This window comes from Dasypus novemcinctus, chromosome 19 (assembly GCF_030445035.2).
Source record: "Dasypus novemcinctus isolate mDasNov1 chromosome 19, mDasNov1.1.hap2, whole genome shotgun sequence".
Lineage (NCBI taxonomy): Eukaryota > Metazoa > Chordata > Mammalia > Cingulata > Dasypodidae > Dasypus > Dasypus novemcinctus.
In genome coordinates, this window is record NC_080691.1 from 79,435,733 (window position 1) to 79,457,987 (window position 22,255).

Sequence of the window (22,255 nt, forward strand, 5' to 3'; positions counted from 1 at the left end):
TGCTAAAACAGGAGAGCCGAGTTTGGCTTGCACTTGGTTGGAGTTTGCTGGGCTCTGGATTATAAAACCAGGGGCACCAAGGGAGGGAGGGACATGAGAGACTCAACTGCCAGGAGGAGAAGCCGGCCACGGGAGGAGGGGGTGAAGCAAAGGCCCTGAGGTAGGAATGAGCTGGGCACGCTTAGGATTATTCTGAGAAGGTCTGTGCGATTGGGGTTTGACAGGAGGTCTCGTCAGACTCTGTAGGCTTAACGAGGAGTTTCGATCTTATTTTAAATGCTGTAGAAGGCCTCTGGGGAATGATGGGCTCTGACTAGTTTCTGGAACCCTGAGGCCGCTGGTGTAGGGGGGAGGGTCTAATAATTTCCAGTATCTGTATGAGATAACAGCAGAGATTTCCGAGCCGACAGCATTTGCTGACATGGGGGAGGGTGACGGAGAAAGGGGCATCAGAGGTGTCCGGAATCCCTGGGATCCTGGGATTTCCCAAAGGAATTTCCTTCTCGAAAACCCTAGGATCCTCTAAAACATCTTAAAAGAAAAAAGAAGTAAAAAATAAATTTAAAAATTATGTCATCTAAGACATCTTTTAAAATAAAGGAAAAATAGTAATAAAGTTATGTCCATCTAAAGCTCTTTAAAAATAAATTGGGAGTGGGTGTGGCTCTATCCATCTGGGTTGGGTTCCAGCACCTCCTAAAGAAGACAAGAAAATGTGGGAACCATGGGGGAAGGAGGGGAATAAATAAATACACCTTTAAGAAAAAAATAAAAATAGTAAAAAAATTAAGTTATGCGATCTAAAACTTCTTTTGAAAATAAAGAAAAAAATAGTAAAATATAAAATAAAATAAATAAAATAAAGCCCTAGGACCCCAGACCTGCAGCATCCCCAGAAGGAGCCTCCGCGGCCACCCCAAAGCTCCCAGGCACGGTGGCTGATCCTAGCACCTTTCCTAACCTTCTCGCTTGTCGTTTGACACCTCCATGTGTCCCATGGTCTAGCATTGCCCACTGCACCCATCTCCAGAATCTTCCAGTATCCACTCGGTCATGGTCCCCTCTCCAGACCTTGGATGGTTCCATGCAGCTCATGCAGTGTCTCTTTCCATCTCCATCGTAACCGGATTCTGTCCAGAGTAAAAATAGTTGCTACCGGGGAGCGGATGGAGCTCAGTGGTTGAGCACCTGCTTCCCACATCCAGGGTCCTGGGTTCAATCCCTGGAGCCTCCATAATAATAATGTAATACTAATAATTGCTATGGAGGACGGTTTGCCATCTACAGCAGTTTGATATGGTTGCGAATTCCAAAAACAGATACTGGGTTATGTATGTAATCTGGTCTGTGCCTGGGCCTGATCGAGTTATGATTAGGGCTTTGATTGGGCCACGTCATTAGAGCATTGAGTCCTCACCCCTTGCTGGGTGGAGAGTCACAGATAAAAGGCATGGCAAGGGACAGAGCTGAGGGTTTTTAATGTTGGAGTTTTGATGATGGAGTTTGATGCTGAAGTAGAGCCGCAGGGAGAGAGACAAAACCGTTCACCTGATAGTCTACAGCTGACCTTGTGGAGGAAACAGAGGCGCTGAGCCCAGAGGACCCAGGAAGCCTGAGCCCTCGCAGACGTCGGCAGCCGTCTTGCTCCAACACGTGGAAATAGACTTTGGTGAGGAGAGTAACTTACGCTTTATGGCCTGGCATCTGTAACTCCTACCCCAAATAAGTACCCTTTATAAAAACCAGCCAATTTCTGGTATTTTGCATTAGCACCCTTTTTCTGACTAATACACCATCCCTCAACTCACTTCAGTGCTGATCTCAGGAATGCTGCTCATTGCCAGGTTTGTTTTTGTTTTACATAGCCTCAAAATTTATTACACAAAAATTGACAGATACCACTTATAAGAGACGACAAGAAATACCAAATTAGAGAGAGAATAGATCAGGCGGTAGCGCCCAACTGGCCCAGGGCGGTAGTGGCAGGCGGGCGAGGTGAGCTGCGCGCTGGCTTGTTGGCAGCGGGCTTGTACATGGCAGTACAAGCAGGCCATGGAACCAGGTGCACCGGCCGGCCACCCGCACAAGGTCGTCCCCGAAGGGAGGAGCCGACCAGGTGAATGAGACAGGAGCGAGGAGGATACGGGGTCCTAGATCAAAGGGAAGTTAGGTTGGGTGACCATATCAGGAGCCCCTAAGAGGCCAAGCCGTGAAGAAAGATACTGAGAAGAAAAGCTTTCTGGGGGATCTGAATGCCGGAGGAGATTAGGCAGTATTTTGGTGAGTTTGGACAGGTTGATGCCCCTGAGCTTCCAATGGATCCAAAGTATAGCAAAGAACGAGCCTCTGTTTTCATCACCTTGAAATGTCCTGAGGAAGTCCCACACAGTCAGTGGAAGCAAGAGAACAGGTAATGAAAATGAGAACAATTAACACCACCCAAAAAAAGAAGGCTAAACGACTGTGTTATTTTAATGACAGATGGAAGGACACATACAAATGGAGTAGGGTGGCAAATAACCTAAACAGAGCACACTGCACAATAGGCAGAAAAGAATTTGGGATTGAGCATGGTGGAGAAGGGGATGTGAATGCACATACGGAGACTGAATCTCACAAATCCAGGAGACAAAGAGTTCTGAACCAAACAAAAGTGGAGTTTTTTTTGTTTGTTTTCCCAAAAGCCACCAGTGCTCAATCAAATACAAAGAGGACTTGGTTCATCTACCTGTATATTCGACAGATAGCACACATATGTAAATTTTAGCAAATTCCATTTGACTATAAACTTCTTAAGAAAATAAAAATACCAGTTCAGGGTAGTGCACACACTGTAAACAACACTATTAAAAGGTGTGATGAGCTTAATTGTGATATTGAGACTTTCATAATGAAAGTTTTTGGTTTTCAGTTTCTTCAAAATATACCAAAGCACTTAGTGATATTTTTTACTTTATAGAAATGGAAGGAGGTAACCTCTTTAGACATGCCTACAAGATGGTTGTGATTGCTGCTAGGCATAGAAAAGATGTTAAGATGTTGGCCTGCCATAAAATCATATTTTGAAAGTGTGGGACAAGAAAAATGTCCTTTTATTTGGAAATACATTGAGGATGAGAATGGAGAAAAGGATTACGGTAAAAGAGAAACTTACATGCTATTTCTCCAAAACTATTTGATGATCTTTGATGAGACCGTAGCAGTCTAGAAAAGAATGAATAAAGGGCGCCTGAGTTGTTTGATGTTATGTATAAGTTGAGACAAAAACTCTTACCGCGAAGAACTGACTCTTTTTTTCTGGAAATAAGGCCATTTCGGAACTAAAAAAATAATGCCACCAGAAAAAGGCAGCCAAGTTAAACGGGACTTCCTCCACTTCTTTACTAAAATTATAACTTATTTGGAATCCAGCTTCGATTTCACCAGGTCAAATTACCTCTTTTTTTTTTTAAATGATAAGTGAAACTTTATTTTTTAGAAAACAATGGACGAATAGTTCTGTTCTCATTAAAAGGAAGCATTTCTTTCAAAAAGTGATAACCTTAAAAAATAATAGGATGATAAATTTGACAACCTAAACTTAGCAACCTCTGTTCATTAAAACATGCCTTAAAGAAAGTGAAAAATATATAACACATGGGAGAAGCTATTTACAGCATATATAACCAAATAACGGATTAGATAATATCAATAGTGCATCGATTCCTATAAATCAATAAGAAAAACAATCAATAGAAAAATGGGAATATTACTTCTCTAGACATTTTGCAGAAAATGAAGCACAGGTAGTTAATAAACATAGGAAAAGATCAATAGCACTAGCTACCAGAGAAATGAAATTAAGGCCATTATGGCATTCACACCCTTTTGATAAGCATTTATTTAAGAATCTGGCAATACCAAGAATTGGAAGTGTATGAATAATGAGGTTCTCGTATATTGGTGATAAAGAAGACAATTGACACAAAAGTTTTGGCAGTGTTACAGTGTAGAACATTGACATACTCTAAAACTCGGGGCATGTATATCCAAGGTAACTTTTAACACATGAGTACCAGATAATATATAAAAAAGTACATTCAACAGCACAATTTTAACTTAAAAGCAACCTGAAACAAACCTAATGCCCATTTTCTGGAGAATAGATAAATAAATCATAATATATTCAGTATGAAATATATAACAGTGAAAAATGATGGGTAAAAGCTATAAGGACATATGTGGGCAAGTTTAGTAACACAATTTTGAGTGAATAAAGGAAGTTTCAAAAGGCATCCTAGAGTATCATAATGTCATGTCCCCCATGCGCAAGGAGCGCACCCCACAAGGAGAATCCCCCCACGTGAAAAAAGTGCAGCCCACCCAGGAGTGGCACCACACACATGGAGAGCTGACACAGCAAGATGACGCAACAAAAAAAGAGACACAGTTTCCCAGTGCTGCAGGATAATGCAAGCAGATGCAGAAGAACACACAGCGAATGGACACAGCAGACAATGGGGGGGAGGGGGCGAGGAAGGGGAGAGGAATAAATAAAATAAATCTTTAAAATAAAAAAATAAAATTTCTCATTTTCACTTTGTGCCATCTGGAGGTAAGTAAAGGGGAAAAAGAATGTAATGAAACTGCTGAAAACTTGACTTTGTTGAGAGAACAAGGTGAAAATGGGAGGAAGAGTAGTTTCAGTGGATGTGAGGAAGCAGAAAAAAAGAAAGCAGGAGCATTTATTCAGTGATGGTAATTTCAGTTTGATACCTAGAGGTAAATCCTTACTCCTTGTGGCACTGAAGGCAAGGATGTGGCTACACAAATAGGTGACTAAAAATATCTTTGAGCAGAAGAGGCTCAAGACACTTAATGGGTCATTATTGTAGATCCCAGAAATGTTTTGTTTTTGTTTTGTTTTAAAATAAAAACTGTGTTTATTTCCCATGAACCTTATTTCACAATCTTTTTAAAGAGCTTGTCTCAGAACTCTTAAAATCATTCTGTGGCTGTGTCTACCCATTTAATTGCTGTACACCAGTGTTCTCTTGCAGGTTGATCACTCCAGTCTTCAGTAGCAGACTGCTTAAAAGGCACAAAGGGAAGGAAACGGACTTGGCCCAGTGGTTAGGGCATCTGTCTACCACATGGGAGGTCCACGGTTCAAACCCCAGGCCTCCTCGACCCGTGTGCAGCTGGCCCATGTGCGGTGCTGATGCATGCAAGGAGTGCTGTGCTACGCAGGGGTGTCCCCCGCGTAGGGGAGCCCCACGTGCAAGGAGAGCACGCTGTAAGGAGAGTGGCCCAGTGCGAGAGAAAGTGCAGCCTGCCTAGGAATGGCACCGAACAGACGGAGAGCTGATGCAACAAGACAACGCAACAAAAAGAAACACAGATTTCTGGTGCCGCTGATAAGGATAAAAGTGGTCACAGAAGAACATGCAGCGAATGGACACAGAGAACAGATGGCTGGGGCGGGTAGAGAAATTTTTTTAAAAAGACACAAAGGGAAATCTGCACACCCATAGAAGAGACACAATCTTGGTTGAACAGTAGAAAATGCAAGATCTGGGGTTGTCCATTCATCCTGAAATTCCTCCTAGACACAGCATTTTCATCAGGAACCTGTTCTTCTTTTCCATTCTCTTACATAAAACTCTCCATGTAACCTAAAGTTAGGCATGACTTCCATGAATACTCACAGGGAGTGATTCCACATGTGACTCCTAAGCCGGCATTAACCACACTAGACCCACTGAGTGAGCTTCCCAGTTGTGAAGGATGGCAAGCCCCAAATACTATGGGAGTTTATGTTACTTAGACCAATGGTGGGAAGAGTGAAATAAGAAGTCTTTCTGCAGAAATCACTCTAGATTTGAATAGTGAAATTTTCGGAAGTGAAGCACCCAACCAACGTCAGTACAGCATGCTGGTCAACGTTCAGACCCTGATATCAGCTTGATTTTCGTGCCAACAATGGTCATACCACCAGCAGAAACTTCTCCCAGGTAGTCTTCATAGTTACAATGTAAATATCATTACTTTCCTTCAGGCAGTCAAAATTGTGCCACTTAAGCAAGTTTCTGCAGCAAGGTATATGAGGATATTCTTATTCTGTGGGAAATTAAAGGCTTCCATCATTAACCAAGAAAACCAAGCTATTGACCCATCTCTGGGTGATGTAGAAAAATTGTAAAGTTTTGAAATCTCGTACTCCCATCTTGTTCTCTACCTCCTTCACAAGTTTGCCCTCTTTACCCAATGATTAAAATTTATGAATCTCCAGTTCTTTCCCCTAAACCTTCATCTCTTTTTATTCTGTATTCCTCACCTAGGCAGTCTTGTTCATACTCATCGTTTCAACTGGTGTACCTAAGATGATGATTTTTATATTTGTGCATTTATCTCAGAACTCTAACTCACACATATAAATTAAATTGCCTACATGAAATTTCCACTTGGATGTTTCAGAATTGTCTTAGTTCCCTAAATCTGCCTTCACAAAGTACCACAGCCTTAGTGGCCTTAAACAACAGAAATTTATGGTCTCACAGTTCTTGGAACTAGAAGACTTAAACCCTTTCAGCAAAGTCGTGCTTCCTCTCAAGTCTGCAGGAGAGAATCTGTTCCATGTGTCTTCTGCTTCTGGTAGTGGCTTGTTGATAATCCATGGCATTCTCTGTCTCAGTTATCACATGGTGTTCTCCCCTATGTCTGGGTCGAATTACCTCTTTAAAAGTTTCCCCTGAGAAGGAGATGTTCAGCTTATGATGACATTCGGTGTGCTTCAGAGTGCTATAGTTTACATTGTGGTTTATACTTTGCACTGCACAGTTGTATAGGTTCTGACAAAATATATAATGGCCTATAACTGTCATTGCAATATCATGCAGGACAATTCCAATGTGCCATGTTACACCTATTCTTCCCACTCCCCCTTCTCAGAACCTCTGGTGACCTCTGTCTTTATATCAATGTTACAAGTTCTTCCATTACCAGAATAATAGTAAGTCTACTTGGTCCATAATTTCATTGCCCCCTCATGTTTGTTCATTCTTCGATCTTGAGGTTTTTGGAATGGTGATGCCCGCTCTACTTCCAATTGAGGTGGGGGCTTAGATCCCATAGGGCAGATGGATGGAACTGTCTTGTTTGCAGCTGTCGACACTCTGCTTTTTGGGGTGGGCATTGTTCAACATCACCCTTTTGGTTTTTTTAAAGATTTATTTATTTCTTTCCCCTTCCCCCCCACCCTGGTTGTCTGTTCTCTGTGTCCATTTGCTGCGTGTTCTTTGTCCGCTTCTGTTGTCGTCAGCGGCACAGGAATCCGTGTTTCTTCTTGTTTCGTCATCTTTCTGAGTCAGCTCTCCGTGTGCGGCATCTCTCCTGGGCAGGCTGCACTTTCTTTCGTGCTGGCCTGCTCTCCTCACAGGGCGCACTCCTTGCGCGTGGGGTTCCCTTATGCGGGGACACCCCTGCATGGCAGGGCACTCCTGTGTGGCAGGGCACTCCTTGCACGCATCAGCACTGCACATGGGCCAGCTCCACACGGGTCAAGGAGGCCTGGGGTTTGAACCACGGACCTCCCATGTGGTAGATGGACGCCCTAACCACTGGGCCAAGTCCGCCACCACCCTTTTGTTAGTTGTCCTGTGTGAGTCTGTTGAACTGGAGAGTAGCTATTGGCTGCAACTCTGCTGAGATTCAGGGCTCAACTGGCACATGAGTGAAGATTTAAGTCTCTGGGACATATATGGGTATAGTGCTAATTGTAGGTGCAAATAAAAGAGGCAGTAGAACCATTGGTAGAAAAATTACAAATGAGTCTAACTCCAATACACTGGGGAGACAGATTAACATATATTTCAAGGTAAGGCCCAGTGATGGGGCGCCAATTTCCTGGTGTTGTCTTCTCTGCCTGTAGTCTCTAGAGCTCTCAGATGCACCCCTACTTGAGGCTCTGTTTACTGTGGCAGTTAGTGACATCATCCTGAGATATGTATAAATGTAACCTCTGGAATGACCTCCCAACTCATTTTGAAATCTCTTAGTCACAGAGGTTGTTGATGTGGGAGGAGTGGGGGGGTGGTGGTGGAGAATGGGGGATATGGGAACCTATAAATTTTAATGTAACATTTTGTGTGATCTATGTATCTTTAAAAAAAAGACAATAAAAAATTTCTTTTTCAAAAAATAAAAACTCATTTGTATTTAATATTTTCCCCTTTTGGTCAAGGGTTTTTTTTTCCCAATTGCATTGCTAGTTGGCTTTTGGTAATAATCCCTTGGTGCCAGGGAGGCCCATCCCCGGAAGTCATGCCAAGGGGAAGCTCTGAGCTCAGGTGCTGAGTTTTGCTCAGAGAGAGGCCACATTTGAGCAAGAAGGGGGTTTTCAGAAGGTGTATTAGTCAGCGAAAGGGGTGCTGATACAAAATACCAGAAATGGGTTGGCATTTATAAAGGGTATTTACTTGGGGTAGGAGCTTATAGATACCAGATACAGATAAAGCATAAGTTACTTCCCTCACCAAAGTCTATTTCCATGTGTTGGAGCAAGATGGCTGCCGACGTCTGTGAGGGTTCAGGCTTCCTGGGTTCCTTCCTTCCAGGGTCTTGCTTCTCTCTGGGCTCAAGATTCCCTTCTTTCCAGGGCTTGCTTCTTCCTGGGGCTGGTTTCACTTTCCTCTGTGAGCTTACTACCCAGGGCTCCAGCTTAAGGCTCCATCATCAAACTCCAACAGCAAAATTCCAACAGCAAAAACCCTCAACTCTGTTCTTCACTATACCTTTTATCTGTGGGTGGGGACTCAACACCCTAAGCATAACTCAATGCCCAGGTACAGATCAGATTACAAACATAATCCAATATTTCTTTTTGGATTTCAGCAATAATATCAAACTGCTACAGAAGGTAACACTTAGATATTAGTTGTTATTAGGCTAAGTTTCACTTTTTTCATAAAGTACAAGCATTAATATTGAAGGCTTGGCATACTGGTTTGTTTTTTTAAAATTAGACACTGCCTATATACTCCAGTGATTTTAGCCACTCTATTTGAGAAAGTAGTAAGACTCCCCAGGAGGGGAGTTTAATATTTTATTGTTTATTGTGTGGGCCTTCACTTACTGAGGAAATACTCCATGACACATAAGCACTTGTTTTCATTTTTTTCATTTTCCATAGGGGTATGCCTCAGGTACAAACCTCCCCACTAGATAAAAGTTTTACATTGTTAAGCTATCACAGTTCTCTTGGGAACTGAACTTTTATTTCTGAGGCTTTGGAATTGACGTCGTATTTGACTTTTCATGTAGTTATTGACATGTGCATGTGCAATGATGTATTGCAATCTACCCCCCAATGCAAGCATAATGGATAAATTTTGCTTGTACACTTATATAATGAAATAGTAGTCATTTGTTGTTAAATTCCCATCCAACGAGAGTACCAGATTCATTTAGCTAAACTGATCAGAAAGGGTAGAAGTGCATTGATCTCAACCAATTGGAAAATGCTTCTTTTTTGTTTCTGCCTATGTTAAACACTGTTTACAATTTCATAAATGATCTGCTTTGAAAGTAAATTTGGCAGGCCTTGATATTTAAAAGGCAAACATGAAGGAGCAAAAAAATAATGTAAATCCAGTATTTGGTAAGTGAAGACTGGAACCTATCCTGCATTAAATTCTCAAAATCTTTGATTACTGGATTGATCCAAGATGGCGGCATAGAGAATGGCAAGCTACAGTCTTCCTCCAGAAACTGTGGGAAGGTGGGCAGGTTTACCTGGCAGAAGAGAAGTCAAGGGACAGCAGGGGCCATTAGAGAGGAAAGTCAGAGAGGGGTACCCATTTGGCCAGGGGGAAGGAAAACTATAGGATATAGGACACATAAGGCAGCACACAATTGGTTCAAAGGAAGAGGGAAGTTGGGGAAGTGATTTGACTGGAAGATCAGCACTCAGCCAGCTCCAAGAGTGAGGAAAACCCCAGGGGCACATCCCAATAGCCATCAGGCTATTGGGGGGTTGCTGCAGGGAAAACAGGTGTGGAGCAGGCACCCAGTCAGTTCAGGGGGTGAGAGAGTAAAGGGGAGGGGGAAAGAGCAGGCAGACCAAAAAGAAAAAAAGGAAAGAAGCCAACCATCTCTGAAGCAGCTCCAGGGAAAAGGGAGAGGAAGGCTGTCACACCCACCCACCATGGGAAAGAGAGGAACTGGGTCAGGAGAGAGAATAGCCCAGGAAAGAGAGAAGCTAGGAGAGACGGCCAGTCAAATATCCCAAGTCCAACTGCCCTGAGGGAAAAGTGGGTGGGAGAGAAGAAGACAAGCCCTCAGAAGCCCACCTAACTAGTGGAGCAAGTGTAACTGAGTGGTTGAACACCTGCTTCACGTATATGAGGTTCTGGGTTCAATCCACTATACCTCCGAAAAAGTTTAACTGGCCTGAGGAATAGGAGGGTGGAGAAAGGCAGCCCAGTTGCTGTAAGGTGACCAATTAGTGCTGAAGATAAGGAATCCAGAGAGTGATCCAGTTGGTTGTCGGTCACCCAGCCTAATGGGAATTAAGAGACAAATAGCCCTGAGATGAGAGCTTACAGACTGAGGGTTTGTTTTTGTTTGTTTGTTTGTTTCTAGTCTTTTTTTTTTTGTTATTTTATGTATGTTATTTTTTATGCTTAATTTTCTTCTCTACACCCAGGTGTCTTACCTGTGAAGGGAGGGCTGCAGGGTGATTGATAGGTGAGCACAAGCAGCCTGAGAGAGTTGCTAGTGTCCTAAGAGGGAAGTTTGTTTTTCCTGTTTTTATTTTCCTTTCTTTATTTTTCTTTTTTTCTTTTTACTTCTTCTTTCTCCTTAGTCTCTTTCTTTATTTTCTTCTTTAATTCCCCCTTCTCTTGTTTAGTCTTCATTTTCTTTCTTCTCATCTTTTTAGGCTTTTATTTTATTCAATTTTTTCCTGTTTCATTTTATTTGTTTATTCTTATTCCTTTGCATTTTTAAATGATTTTTCACTCTTATTAATTATGTTTTCTTTTATGGTTCCTTTTCCACTTTACTATTATTACTATTTTCCTCTTCTTTCCTTCCTTTCCTATGTCTTAATATGTTTTCAGGGGAACACAAACAACTAAAAGAATATAGAATAAGTAGAACTAAATGCCAAAGAGGGCCCTTAACACTAAATGAAATGAAATACAACCCCATAGTAGAAAGAGAAGCTAGCCAACTGAATAAGCCCATCAAGATAAACAGATGTCTAGACACCAGCAAAAAATTACAAGCCATACTAAGAAACAGGAAGACATGGCCGAGTCTAATGAACAAAGTAAAAACAGGAAGAGACACAGAGTGTGGAACAACTAATCAAGGATGTCCAAACAAATATCATGAATCAACTTAATGAAGTAAAGGAAGAGATAAAAGATATTAAGATGACCTGGGGGAATATATGGAAGATATTGTTAACATACATAAAATGATAACAGATCTGATGGTGATGAAATTCACAAGCAAGAAATTAAAAGTACCCTGGAAGCACATAACAGCAGACTTCAACAGGCAGATGAAAGAAATAGTGAACACATAGATGAAATCACACAGATAGTAGAACACATAGATGAAAAAGATAGAAAAAAATTCAGCAGGCACTCAGGGAATTAAATGACAACATGAAGCACACAAATATATGAATTATAGGCCTCCCAGGGGAGAAGAAAAGAGAAAGGGGGCAGAAGCAGTGTTGGAGGAAATAATGACTGAAAATCTCCCAACTCTTTTGAGGGACATGGATGTACATGTCTGGGAAGTGCAGTGCACTCCAAACAGTATATATCCTAACAGACCTATCCCAAGATACAAATTATCAAACACTCAAGACAAAGAGAGAATTCTGAAAGTAGCAAGAGAAAAGAGGTCCATGACACATGGGAAGTTTGATAAGATGATGTCCTGATTTCTCATCTGAAATGACAGAGATAAGAAAATAGTGGTATGACTTAGTTAAGGTGCTAAAAGAAAAAAATTCCAGGCAAGAATTCTGTATCCAGCAACACTGGCATTAAAAAATGAGGGAGAGTTTAAAATATTCACAGATAAACAGAAATTAAGAGAGTTTGTCAACAAGAGATCTTCAAGAAATACTAAAGGGAAGTCTGCAGGTTGAAAGGAAAAAATCAGGGGAGACAGGGTTGGAGGAGAGTGTAAAAAGGAAAATTATTAGAAAAAATAACTAAAAGAATAAAAAGGAAATAAAAACAATATATGACATATATAAACCTAAAGAAAAATTGGCTAATGTAAGTACTGCCTTGACTGTGATAACATTGAATGTTAATGGAATAAACTCTCCAATCAAAAGACACAGTTTATTAGAATGGACAAGGAAATATGACCCATCTATATCCTATCTACAAGAAACTCAACTTAGACCCAGGGATGCAAGAAGGTTGCAAGTGGAAGGTTGGAAAATGATTTTGCATGTATCCAATAACCAAAAAAAGTGCAGGAGTAGCTATAATAATATCAGACAAAATAGACTTTAATGCAATACTGTTGCAAGAGACAAAGAAGGACACTATATATAAATAAAAAGGATAATCTATCAAGAAGGAAAAACAATCATAAATATTTATGCACCTAACCATGGTGCCCCAAAATACATGAGGCAAAAAATGGTAAAACAATTATAGTGGGGGACTTTAATACACCATTATCACCATTAGACAGAACATCTCAACAGAGGGTTAATAAAAAAAAAAGAAACCTTGAATAATTCATTAAAGGATCTTGATCTAATAAAGATACACAGAATATTTCACCCAAATACAGCAGGATATACATTTTTCTCTAGCACACATGAATCATTTTCCAGGATAGACCACATGCTATGCCATAGAGCAAGTCTCAATGAATTTAGAAAGATTGAAATTATAAGAGTAATTTCTCTGACCACAATGGAATGAAGTTGGAAATTAATAAGGGTCAGAGAACCATAATAGGCACAAAAATATGGAAGTTAAAAAACACTTTTAAACAATCCATGGGTCAAGGAGGAAATTGCAAATGAAATTAGTAACTACCTTGAAATGAATGAAAATGAGAACATCATTTATCAAAATGTATGGGATGCAGCAAAAGCAGTTCTGAGGGAAATTTATAACCATAAATGCCTATATTAAAAAAAAAACAGAGCTAAAATCAAAGATGTAACTGCATACATGGAGGAACTAGGAAAAGAACAACAAACTAATACCAAAGCAAGCAGAAGAAAGGAAATAACAAAGAGAAGAATTAACTGAAATTAAGAATAAAGGAAAATAGTAGAAAATTTTAACAAAACCAAAAGCCAGTTTTTTGAGATGATTAACAAAATAGGCAAACCCTTAGCTAAACAAAGAAGAGGAAATATGCAAATAAATAAAATAAAAAATGAGAGAGGTGATATTACCACTGATCCCACAGAAATAAAGAGTATCATATGAGGATACTTCGGAAAATTGTATGTCAACAAGATGCATAACTTAGATGAAATGGAAAAATTTCTAGAAACACACAAGCCACCTCCATTGACAAAGAAGAAACTGATGAGCTTGACAGACCAATCACAAGTAATATTATTGAATTAGTAATCAAAAAGCTCCCAAACAAGAAAAACACAGGACCAGATGGCTTTACAGGTGAAGTCTATCAATCATTCTGGGGGGAAAAAAACTAATACCAATTCTGTTTAAACTCTTCCAAAAATAGAAGTCAAAGGCGCAGTGTCTAACTCATTCTATGATGCCAACATCACCCTAATACCAAAGCCATGTAAGGATGCCAGAAGAAAAAGAAAACTACAGACCAATATCTGTAATGAACTTAGATGTTAAAATCCTCAACAAAATATTTACAAATCATATTGAACAACACATAAAATGAATTATACACCATGATCAAGTGGATTTTATACCTGGTATGCAAGGATGATTCAACATAAGAAAATCAATGAAATACATCCTTTAATAGACTGAAAGGGAAAAAAATCATATGACCATCTCTATTGACATAGAAAAAGCATTTGACAAGATATAGCAGCCTTTTTTTTTTTAAGATTTATGTATTTATTACCACCACCACCCCATTGTTTTGCACTCACTCTCTGCTCTCTGTGTTCGTTCACTGTGTGTTCTGTGCCTGCTTGTCACTGGGAACTGATCCTGGGACCTTCTGGAGTGGGAGAGAGGTGCTCAGTCATTCGCATCACCTCAGCTCCATGGTCTGCTGCATCTCTTGTTGTCTCTCCTTTGTGTCTCTTTTTGTTGCCTCCTCTTGCCATGCCAGCTCTCCACAGGGGCCAGTATTCCAAGTGGGCCAGCTCTTCGCTTGGGCCAGCTTGCCATGCAGGCCAGCACTTCTGCATGGGCCAGTACTCCTATGCCGGCCAGCTCACTGTGTGGGCCAGCTTGCATTCACCTGGGAATTGAACCCTGGACCTCCTCTGTGGTCAACAGGAGCCCAATCGCTTGGCCACATCCACTTCCCTGGCATTCTTTCTTGATAAAAAATATTCAAAAGATAGGAAGAGAAGGAAACTTCTGCAACATGATAAAATGTATTTATGAAAAACCCACAGCTAACATTATACTCAATGGTGAAATCCTAAAGGCTTTCCCTCTAAGTTCTGGAATAAGACAAAATAGCCCACTGCCACCACTCTTATTTAAAATTGTGTTAGAAATACTATCTTGAGCACTTAGGCAAGAAAAAGAAATAAAACACATCCAAACTGGAAAGGAAGATATAAAATTTTCACTATTTGCAAATGACGTGATCCTATACATAGAAAGCCAACAAAAATCTACAACAAAGCTTGTAGACCTGATAAACAAGTTCAGTAAAGGGGCAGGATATAAGATCAACATGAAAAATCAGTAGCATTTCTGTACACTAATATTGAGCAATCTGAGGAAGAAAGCAAGAAAATAATTCCATTTACAATAGCAACTAAAAGAATCAAATATCTAAAAATAATCTTAACTAAAGATGTAAAGAACCTGTACACAGAAAACTACACAAGGTTGCTTAAGGAAAGTAAAGAAGAATAAATAAATGAAAGAATATTTCATGTTCTTGGATTGGAAGACTAAACATCATTAAGATGTGTCCTACCCAAATTGATTTACAGATTTAATGTAATCCCAATAAAAATTACAACAGTATTTTTTACTGAGTTGGAAAAGTCAGTTATGAAATTTATTTGGTAGGGCAAAAACATATGAAAAAGAAAAATGAAATTGGAGGAACCACACTACCTTATTTTAAAACATACTACAAAGCTGTAGTGGTCAAGACTGCATGTTATTGGCACAATAATAGACATACTGACCTACAGATCCAAATTGAGAATTTTGATATAGATTTTTGCATACACAGTCAGCTGATATTCAACAAGGCCACCAAACCCACTCAACTGGGACAGAATGGCCTCTTCAACAAATGGTGCTTGGAGAACTGGATATCCATATCCAAAAGAATGAGAGGGATCACCATCTCATACCCTATACAAAAATTAACTTAGGATGGATCAAAGACCTAAATATAAGAGCCCAGACCATAAGCTCCTAGAAGATAGTGTACAGAGACATCTACAAGATCTAATAGTAGGAAATGTTTTTTATAAACTTTATATCCAAAGCATGAGTAATGAAAGAAAAAATAAGTGGTACCTCCTCAAAAATAAAAACTTTTGCGCTTTGAAGGAGTTTGTCCAGAAAGTGAAAAGACAGCCTACTCAATGGGAGAAAATATTTGGGAACCACTTATCTAATAAGGGTTTACTATCCAGCACATATTTTTAAAATCCTACATCTCAAAATTAAGATGACAACCCATTTAAAAATGGACAAGAGATTTTAGGAAACACTTTTCCAAAGAGGAAATACAAATGACTAAAAAGATATGAAAAGGGAAGTGGCTGTGGCTCAAGGATTTGCACTCCCATTTACCATATGGAGGACCTGGACTTGATCCCCAGGACCTCCCAGTAAAAAAAGAAAATAGATGTCCCTGACCTGTGCGGAGATGTGCTGCATCATGACCCACGTGGCAAAGCGATGCACCAAAAAGATGATGCAACCAGAAAGAAAAATAAAGCATATGAAAAGATGGTCAAGATTACTAATTATTATGGAAATGCAAATCAAATCTACAATGAGAAATCATCTTCCATCTATTAGACTGGCAGCTATTAAAAAAAACAAGAGAACTGCATGTGTTGGAAAAGATGTGAAGTAATGGGAATACTCACCCATTGTTGGTTGGAATAAAGAATGGTGCAGCCATTGTGGAGAGCAGTTTGGCAGTTTCTCAGGAAGCTAACTACAGAATTGCCATAATATCCAGAAATCCCACTGATGGGTAGATATCCAAAAGAATTGAAAGCAGGAACACAAACAGACATACGTACACCAATGTTCATAGCAGCATTATTCACTATTGCCAAAAGTTGGAAGCAATCCATGTCCATCTGTAAAAAGGAATAAAGTATTTTTTTCTTTTGTTTTGTTTTTATATTTTTAGATGGTACCAGGGATTAAACCTGGGATCTCATATATGCTAAGCATATGCTCAACCACTGAGCTACACCTGCTCCTCAGAAGAAATGAAGTATTGACACATGAGACAATTTTGGATGAATCTTGAAGACCTTATGTTGAGTGAAGTAAGCCAGTCACTAAAGGACAAATATTGGATGACCTCACTGATATGAACTAAGCAAATTGATCAGACTCACAGAGCTAGAGTCTGGAAGATAGGTTATCAGGAGACAGAAAGGTAGTGGATTGTGTTGAGTCAGTGCTCAATATGGGCAAAACCTATGATAAGGTGGAAGGGGGTAGTTTTGCAGTGGAGGGGGGATGAAGGTGGTGCTGGGATGTGAGTGAGGTTGACAGTGCTGCAGTGTGAAGGTGAGCAGGGTGGGGGTTTGTGTTGGACTATTCATGGTACTGAGGGAGGGCTAGAGGAAGGAATAGGTTTCACTCTGGGGATTTGTAGGTTGGTGGTTAAAACTATAATGGTGGGAATGTTCTGTTGGCAAATATGGCAGGGGAGGGTCACTGGTGCAGGCTTTCAGTGGTGGGGGGATGAGTGGGGAGGGGTGAACCTGGGACACGTCTCTATGGAATGTGAATATGTTCAAGTGGTCATGTGGTGTTGTCTTGGTGGGTTGAGACACACTCAATAACCAATGGAATATTAAATTCCCATCCTGAGGAGTCCTGCTACATTCTCTAACAGAGTAGTAAGAATCTTTAGAGTACATGGGCAGTGCCTAGCAGGGAGGACAGATCAATATGCCAAGCCCTTGGTATTGATGCTTGTACTTATGAACCTTGTTCTTGTGAAATTGAAACTTAGCTTAGTAATATATATTGCTTCAGAGTTATCTCCTGAAAGGCTCCTTGTTGCTCAAATGTGGCCTCTCTCTGAGCTAAATTCAGACTATAAACTCACTACCTTCCCATGGCATAGGACATGACTCTCAGGGATGGGCCTCCCTGGCACTGAAGGATTCTTACAAAGCACCAAGTAGTGATACATTTGGAAAAAGATGTAGACCAATAAAGAGGAATATTAAATACAAAATTTTTATGTCTAAGAGATTTCAAAGTTAGTCAAGACATCATTCCAGAGGTTATGCTTACGCACATCTCAGGGGGATCTCACTGCCACAGTAAATAGTGCCTCATGCAGAGGTTCTCCTAAGGGCTCTAGAGACATCTGGACACTATAGGTAGTGGCCAAGAAATTGGCACCCCATCAACAGTCCTTACCTTGGAATATAGGTTAATCTGTCTCCCCAATGTATTAGAGTTAGACTCATTTATAATTTTCCTACAAATGGTTCTTCTGCCTCTTTTATTTGAACCTATAATTAGCACTATACCCATTAAATATATGCCCTAGAAACTGAAATCTTCCAACTGTCCATGTGCTGGTTGAGCCCTGAATCTCAGCAGAATTGCAGCCAACACCTACTCTCCAGTTCATTGGATTCACCCACGAAAACTAACAAGAGGATGATAATGGAAAATGCCCATTCCCCCCCCCCAAAAAAAAAACAGAATATCTGTAACTTCAAGCAAGACAGTTCCATCCATATGCCCCATGGGATCTAAGCCCCCTCTTAATCAGAAGCAGAGTGGACATCAATATCCCAAAAGCCTCAAGATTGAAGAATGAACAAACGTAACAGGGGAATGCAACTATGGACCAAAGTAGACTTACTAGTATTCTAGTAATGGAAGAACTTGTAACACTGATAGAGATACAGTGGTCACCAAAGTTTCTGAAAGGTGGTAGAGGGAAGAATATGTGTAACATTGAGCATTTGGGGGACTCTGGAATTGTTCTGCATGACATTGCAATGATGGATGCAGGCCATTATACATTTTGTCAAAACCAATAAAATTTTGCAGGACAGAGAGAGAACCATAATGTAAACTATAGACCCTTAGTAGCACTGCTTCAAAATGTGTTCTCCAATTATAACTTGTACCACAGTAACAAAAGATGTTGTTAATGAGGGAAAGTGTGGGGATGAGGTATATGGTAATCCCCTATATTTCTGATGTGACATTTATGTAACCTAAAGCTTCTTTAAAAATAAACAAATTCGCAAAAGTTTTATACTCTTTTTGTACATACTTTTTTATCTTTATGAATCAGAATGTACACATTTGGAACACTTCCTCCATCAGTTAATATTTTTAGATCATTGGAACTTAGTCCTCAGTCTAAAGTCGGCTTGATACTTGGAAGTAAATCTTTTACAATTGCCTCAATGCACAGAAAAGCTTTTAAAAAAAAACACCCATGAAGTATTTTTGTTTGCATGGTTACACACTGACTCTTAGATGTTCCAGTGCCTAATATGGCTACAGTACTCTTGATAGCCAGTCATTATTTTCTATCTTTAGAAACTACTGTGTGTGAATGAAAACTACCTTTTGCTTCATATCTGAATATTATTCTTCTGTTTTGAATTGTATATTGTATTTGTGTATTTATGCTTTGAGTCATAGTAATTCATATTATGGGATTGATTTGCATCAAACACAAACTGTAAATTAAAAATGACTGCGTGGCTCTGGAGTTCAGTGCCTTGTCAGGGGGCTCTCCTTTGGAATTTGTGTTCCTGAGTGTGATGGAGTTGGACCCAGATGCGACCTTTCTACACATGCCTCTTCTGTCACTTTTACTGAATCTGTGGCTGGCGCTGGAGTTGGTGATTACCCAGGAGACTTCAATCTCTGAACTGGCCATGTGCCAGCTGTGCCCTGAGCCTCAGCAGAGTTGCAGCTTCTACTCTCCAGTTTGTTGGACTTGCACAGGTTGGCTAACAGGGAGGTGATGATGGTCAACCACCACACCTGGGAACTGAGAGTGCCTACAACTCCAAGGAGGAGAATCGCATCCATCAGCGATGTGGAATCTAAGCCCCATCTTGACAAGGAGGTAGAGTGGACATCACCAACCCAGGGCCCACAGGATGGAGGGATAAAATATGGATTAGAGTGAACTTACTGGCATTCTACTATAGAACTATTGTGACTAGTAATGGAAGAAACTGTAGCATTGATCTGGAGAAAGTGGCCATGGTATTTGCTGAGGGCAGGGGGAGGGAAAAAGAGATGTGATGTAGAGACATTTTGGGGACCTGGGGTTGTCCTAAATTATATCGCAGAGACAGATGCTGGACATTATATATCCTGCCATAACCCACTGAATGGACTGGGGGAGTGTGTAAACTACAATGTAAACTATTATCCATGCGGTGCGGCATGCTCTAAAATACATTCACCAAATGCAGTGAATGTGCCACAATGATGAAAGAGGTTGTTGATATGGGAGGAGTCGGGGTGTGGGGTGTGGGGTATGTGGGAACGTATTATATTTTTTAACGTAACATTTTTTGTGATCTAAATTCCTTATAAAAAATACAATTTAATGAAAAAATGAAAATTAAAATTTTTTAAATGGCTGGGGGTTCAATGGGAGAAAATATTTGGAAACCACATATCTGATAAGGTTTTAATTTTCATCCTATATAAAGAGATCATACCATTCAACAATAAAAGAGCAAGCAATCCAATTTAAAAATGGGCAAAAGATTTAAATACACATTTCTACAAAGAGGAAGTATAAATGGCCAAAAAGCACATGAAATAATGTTCCATATCACTAGGTATTAGGGAAATGCAAATTAAAACAATGAGATATCATCTCACACAGCATAGAATGACCTTTATTTAAAAAAAAACAAAACAGAAAACAATAAGTGCTGGAGAGGATGTGGAGAAATAGGAACACTCCATCACTGTTGGTGGAATTGTAAAATGGTGCAGCCTCTATGGAAGACAGCTTGGCGATTCCTCAGGAACCTAAATATAGAACTGCTATATGATCCAGCAATTCCTCTACTAGGAATATATCCAGGAGAACCGAAAATTGTGGCATGCACAGACATCTTCACACTGATGTTCATAGCAGCATTATTCACATTTGCCAAAAGGTGGAAACGACCCAAGTGTCCATCAACCAATGAGTGGATAAACAAAATGTGGATTACTGTGGAATACTGTACTGTAGTAAGAAGAGATGAAACTGGGACACATGATAGCAGGATGAATCTTGAAGACATTATGTTATGTGAAGTAAGCCAGACACAAAAGAACAAATATTGCATGGTCTAAATGATATGAACTAAATATGAAGAATAATTGTGTCAAAACCTAGAGTATAGGTTATTAGGAGATAAGAGAAGGCTGACAAAGACAACTAATGCTTAATGGATGTGGAAGTTTTAATTAACTTGGCTGTAAAATTGTGGAAATTGATATAATTGATGGTAACGCATTATATAGTGAGTAGCACTATAAATAATGGGATTTATAGTAGCACTGTAAATGGGATCATGGCTGAAAAGGGTAGTCTAAGGATGTAAATGTCCACTGAAAGAAAGCTAGAGAACAATCCAGGGACTGAATAACACAGTGAACCCAGAGGTGGATAAGAATTGTGGTTGATGGTACAGATACATGAGTGTCCTTTGTGAGCTAAAGCAGATTTACATCACTATTGCAGGGTGGTGGAATGTGGAGAAGCATGGGAAAATACAAGTGGAGTGATCTACGGACTGTGGTTATCAATATTCTTACATCAATGCCAATGACGTACTGTGTTGATATTGGGGGAGTATGGAAAAAGTGTGCCAAACGTATACTGTGGACCATGGTTGGTGGTATTAGTCTGATGATATTATCTCATAATCTGGAGCAAATGTTCCACCACAGTGTGGTGTGTTGGTGAAGGGGTGTTGTATGAGAATTCTATACACATGCATGATTGTTTTTTAAGTTCACAACTTCTGTAATAAAAATATATTTTAAAAAATAATAATAGGGTGGGTTGGGGGGAAATACACCTAATGTAAGATGTGGACTATAGTTAGTAAAAATATATATATTTAGGTACTAGGGACTGGACCACGAATGTGGGAAGCCAGCACTCAACCACTGAGCCACATCAGCTTCCCCGAGTTGCTGTGTAGGCACTAGGAACCGAACCCAGGAACTCCCATGTGGGAAGTAGGCAGGCAGCAGTTTGAACCACATTGGCTCCCCTGATGATATTTCTCCATAATTTATAACAAATGTTTCACAACATCACTAGGTGTTGGTGGTGGGGTAATATTATGGGACCCCTGTATGATGTTATGCATGTTTGCTTTGTAAGTTCACAACTTTTACTATACATGTTAGATATCAGGGTGAGACAATTGGGACACGGAGACCAGCGATTGCAGGCAAGGATTTATTGGGAAGCAGGGGTCTGAAGAATAAACTTCAGCCCTCCCACACACACCAGCATGACAAGGTCTGAAGAGAAACTTCAGCCAGCTCCTAGTAGAGGCAGGTATGAATTTATACCATACATCTACAGGCAGGAACATGCTTAATTAGAGGGAGTAGGTTTGGACTTAGGTAAGACCCAAGGCTAGGGGGTGGTGGGCTAGGGGCAGTGAATTCTAGGGTGCAGGAGGGGTTGGTGAGGTCATATGGCTTCTTTGTCTAGTCATGTGAGGAAATGGACTGTACCTGGACACATAGCCTCAGGATGGGGGGCTTTTCTATGTCATAGGGCTTGGCTCCTTCTGAGTAAATGACTAGTCAATTTCCACAATGGGGCAGGCTAATAATTAACTTGCAGCTTCTGCAAGTTGTGG

General features: G+C 40.2%; 1 protein-coding gene across 3 annotated transcripts in view; it reads right to left on the reverse strand.

The window, feature by feature from the left end:
• CD70 (CD70 molecule) overlaps positions 1–22,255 on the reverse strand; it is a 61,718-nt gene that overhangs the window by 5,475 nt on the left and 33,988 nt on the right. For all 3 annotated transcript variants that reach the window (XR_009181930.1, XR_009181929.1, XM_058281981.1), the window contains exons 4-6: positions 16,274–16,492; positions 3,155–3,204; positions 962–1,130 (exon numbers count right to left, since the gene is read on the reverse strand). The gene's annotated coding sequence lies outside the window, so the exon portion shown is untranslated. The remainder of the gene's footprint in view (positions 1–961; positions 1,131–3,154; positions 3,205–16,273; positions 16,493–22,255) is intronic.